At 36.2% G+C, this 4,589-nt stretch overlaps 1 pseudogene; it reads right to left on the minus strand.

The window, feature by feature from the left end:
* Positions 1-464: 464 nt before the first annotated feature.
* Positions 465-4,159, minus strand: LOC123225409 (annotated as a pseudogene).
* Positions 4,160-4,589: the final 430 nt, after the last annotated feature.

Raw genomic sequence — 4,589 nt, forward strand, 5'->3', positions numbered from 1 at the left:
CCTGATTTTGTGCATTTTGCCTTTGCTTTCGGATAGTGTTGATTTCTTAATGATCAATAGATTCGGATTCCAGTAACTATAATATGCAAGAAATAACAAAAATATAAAGAAATATTGCAGAAGAATATTTACTTGGTTCAAATTTCTTAAATGAAATTCAACATTCGAGGCAGAGTAAAAAACCACGCAAATCTTTTTTATTTTGTGTGATTGACTTTTTATTTCTAATTTCTTCTCACTTGATTGGATTCCAAACGAAAAAAAGTCACATATTATTTAAGAAATAATGCTAGAGTATCTGGTGTGGAAGCTGTCGAGAACGGTGATCTTTTTTTTTTAACTAATAAAACTGTTCTATATATATTACACCTCCCCTGCCGCATGAATCCTCATTTCCTTCTGAGCATGTTCACTGGAACTATTAAGACTACCTAGATTATACATATTTTATGTTCCTCACATGATTCAATGCTGAAGATTCAGTAAATGGCAAGGATGAAACATTTAACATATACATCTAGGCAGTAATTGGGCAAATAAAAAGAAAGCTCACACTTTATTCTCAGGAGGAGAGTCTACATAAGCTTCTGTATCCTCAGGTTCCAGAGAAAATTTCAGGACATTTTCAGTATCTTTGTGATCTGGGCTTCCATGTCTCAGATGATGGAGCCATTTTCTGTTGTGGCGGTGGTGGTGGTGTTTTGACCTTTTAGGACTATGGCGGTGTCATTCGGGAAGAGGTCTCGGATCACAAAGGCATGGAAAATTGTAGTTACAAGCAGAGCTGTTACTACCGTGGAGGAAATGAAAGAGAGTGTGACAGCAAGAGTTCGAGTTCCTACATTGGTGACTTCATTTGAGTACCTAATGGTAGCAATGGCAGCTCCAGTCATTGGAAATGTGTATGCCCACCAAGCCAATGAGAACCTGCAAATTCAAGGGATAACGAAGTCATAAGAAAACTTAAACTTAATGCAACAGTGTTGTTCAATAGTCCGGACACATAGTCCAACCTATTGTCAAGATATTTTTCATTACAGTTGAACAGTTGTGAAAACTTAAGAGCTCACAAACTATTTAATTATAGTCTTATTTTATCATTTTCAAACAATATAAGATACTTCTACATACCTAATATATCTCTTCTTATGGGGACTTAGCATGTTGAGGTTTGCTCTACCATTATTCAAGAGGACAAAGAAAATGGTTCTGATGCTATTTGTAACATCGTTGTCCAATAGTTCAACCCACTTACAAAATATTATTAGTTTTGGACACATAGTTCGTTATAATTTTGTTTTTTATGATTAGTAACCCAGAATGTATCTTGACAATTTAAGAATTCATATGTTATTTAATTAATATTTGTAATATGAAAAAAAATGTTAGATATGTATGAGCATCTTATATTATTTGAGGATAATAACACAAAGACTAACTAAATAGTTTGTAAGCTCTTAAAATGTGAAGGTGCATTTTGAGTTGTGAAACCCTAAAAGCAAAATTGTGACAAATTATATATCTAAAATTAGATAATATCTTATACTTAAATTGACAAAAGAAGAGCTTAACAAGAAATTATTCATGTAACTTACTTGAATCCTCGAAAAAAATTGATCCGAACAGCCTGGTAATCACATTTCAGAAAAGAAAAATGGGCATAGGCTAGGCAATAAAGATCAATGAACCTATGTGTTTTGGTGATTGAACACTAACCAGTGATAAATAAAGGAACAAGCAAATGAAGTAGGCGATCCGAGCTCCATAATTGAACGAACCTTGCAGCGCTGCCCAAGCCATGGAAGCAACACTAGGCGGTGCAACAAACAAAAAGAACACAGGATGGAGTTCCTTTGGGAGCGTTTCATTTGTTGGAAGTCTCTGGTAAAGAGTAACAAATAGAACTATGTAGTAAGCCAGGCCAACGGCAAAGAAGAAAAGAGGCCCTTCTTTTAGCCCCATGGTTGCCCCCAGTAATGTCCCCACAAAGTTTCCAATAATTGAGAGATAATTTGAAGGATTAGCCACCTTTGAAAGCCTGCGTTGGCCTCCTGACAACCACTGCCCATACAACTTAAGCTCAAAGCAAAATATTGGAGTCATAAGCACATACCAAAGGACTTCAGGTAAGCTCTCAGCAATTGAAGGTGGGACTCCTAGAGCTAAAAACAGCAGGGCTACCCATGGAGCAAAGAAGAAATTGACTCGAATCGGATGGTAATACTCGCGACGAACAGCTTCAAAATAGAAAAGTACTTTCATAAGGTAGATTGAGAAGATTAAAACCACAAGGGCAACAGCTGTGCACCAAAGAGCAAGATTTACAAGAGGGCTTATGTGGAGAAACTTTGTGGATTCAGAAATGGCCAAAGTTTTCCATAAAATTGCTTGGCTGCTAACTCCCAGACAGATTCCAAATGAAGAAACTGGAAAACGGAGAAGAAATGGCCAAGTCTTATCCTGGGGAAGCAGTATCTGCTCCAAAGCCTGTACAATGTTAATGTAATTCATAGAACTGGATGAGATAACAACACCTAAACATATCGAAAAATTACCTTTTTTTTTAATTTAAAAAACAAAATTTGGTCCCTAGACAAAAAATAAAAAAATACATACTCTGAGGGTGTCCAGTTCAGGCCCTTCCAGGGCATCAAAGTATCTGTCAACAGGCAAATTATTCTCCCCTTCTGGTTTCTTGGTTTTCTCTTCTGGTTGAGCTTCAGGCTGTGGCTGTCCACCGTGAAGGTTTGTGAGCTGCCTCTCAAGTTTTCCAGACCAGGTTTTGGAAGAATCAAACGTTCTATCCTGGAACGTCGTAGCCATACTTGGATACTGCTGGCTCAAGTTTATATTCTCAACTGGCCCTCCTGCCACAGACCCAGTTGGTATTGGCTGAGAATAAGAGCTTGCATGCATTGGAATTTCACTGGCAGCGGAATCTGAAACCATTCTGCTAGATTCTTTTCCCTTTAAATAAAAACCAACCCTTTTAGGATTTTCCTGTTCATCAGTCCTGAAAGGATAAGATGGCATGCTTCTAGAAACAGAACCCCTCCTCCCATGATCAGACTCTTTGTTCTGGCTTTGGACATCAGCAATGTCAGTAACCTGTCAAGAATGAAAACGTTAGCTGGACTCCAATCCTCTCCAGCGATACTGCTTATTCCACCAGTGATATCTTGTCGGTAACCTTTGACATATCTCCTACCAGTTTAAACAAGCTTGAGTTCAAACTGGCAAGTTAGGATTAGAGTTGAACTTGAGCTAGTCTATTCTCTAAATGACGCAAAATAGAATGTATACTTACCATAGGTGGTGAATTCAGGGGTTTATTGACAGTTGATTGAATCTGATAATTTAAGTTCTCATTTCCACTCACACTGTCAAAGCCCTCAACTTCATTTGATGATATGAACTGGAGGAGAGCTGGAATTTCTTCAGGGCAATTCTGCTTTGCCGGATCCATGAATTTGTTCTTCTCCATTACCATTCAAAATCCACCTGAAACCCATAACGTGTTACTTCAAGAAAACACTTTCAAGGCTCATTTTCTGCTATCAACTTTACAGAAAGCTTCTACAGAGATATTAAGATTTTCAAAAACTGTCTGTAACTTATTGGGACTTTTTATCTGATTCAAGCATGTAGTGCACTGTAAACATGGCTACAGGAGCTCAAATTAGTGCTCAATGAAAAATATTAGCCATAGACAAGAAGGTGGTTCAAATTTTCCACAAACAGTTTCCGTGATTCATGTCCATATAACTCTCTGAAAACAAAATTTTTAAGACTTTATTATGATTTATTCTGAAAAAATCAAGCAGAATCCACTTAAACAGATCTTAAAACAAAGTTTATATCAGAAAGACCATGAAACACATTTGCAGAAAAAAAATAAATAAATAAAAACTCAACAGGCCATTCTGAACTTGAAAAGCAAAACCCCAACTGCCCATCACATCATTTTCCAAAAAGAAGTTAAAATCACCATTTCTGAAAAGCCAAAACTTCATTAACTCACCTTAATCTGTCAAGAAGCAGAAGCAGAGTTCTTGGCGTAAAGTGGGACGTTGCAAGTGAAATCTCTGCAGCCAGTATCACCAAATCAGATTTTTTATGTTGCTTTTGTTTTCTTTTTTATGCGATTTCTTCTCTTCAGAGTGTGGTGAAAAACTCAGAAGCAGAAGAATTTATAGGAGAGCTATCTGGTCCAAAATGCAAGTAACAAAAACTAACACGTATTTCCAGCTACAGAAATCCGAAAAAAATTGTATAAAATGGGCCATGATCTTGGAAACAATTACGTCAAATGCACTTGTATTTTCTTACATTATTTGAGAAAGACACCACCATAAAATAGACAAATCATTTCAAGTATACCCATTTTTTGGTATACAATTCATATATATATATAATGTGTTATTATGTAGTTGAGTGATTTTGAAACATTTGTCATCATGTGATAAAACAATACTCAATCACATGATAACACATTATTTTTGTTATTTCTTGTTGAAGGTACCAAATTAATTATATTGCTTCTAAAACAAAACAAAACAAGCGATACTAATTATGTTTGTTCAATATCT

Source organism: Mangifera indica, chromosome 9 (assembly GCF_011075055.1).
Source record: "Mangifera indica cultivar Alphonso chromosome 9, CATAS_Mindica_2.1, whole genome shotgun sequence".
Taxonomy (NCBI): Eukaryota; Viridiplantae; Streptophyta; class Magnoliopsida; order Sapindales; family Anacardiaceae; genus Mangifera; species Mangifera indica.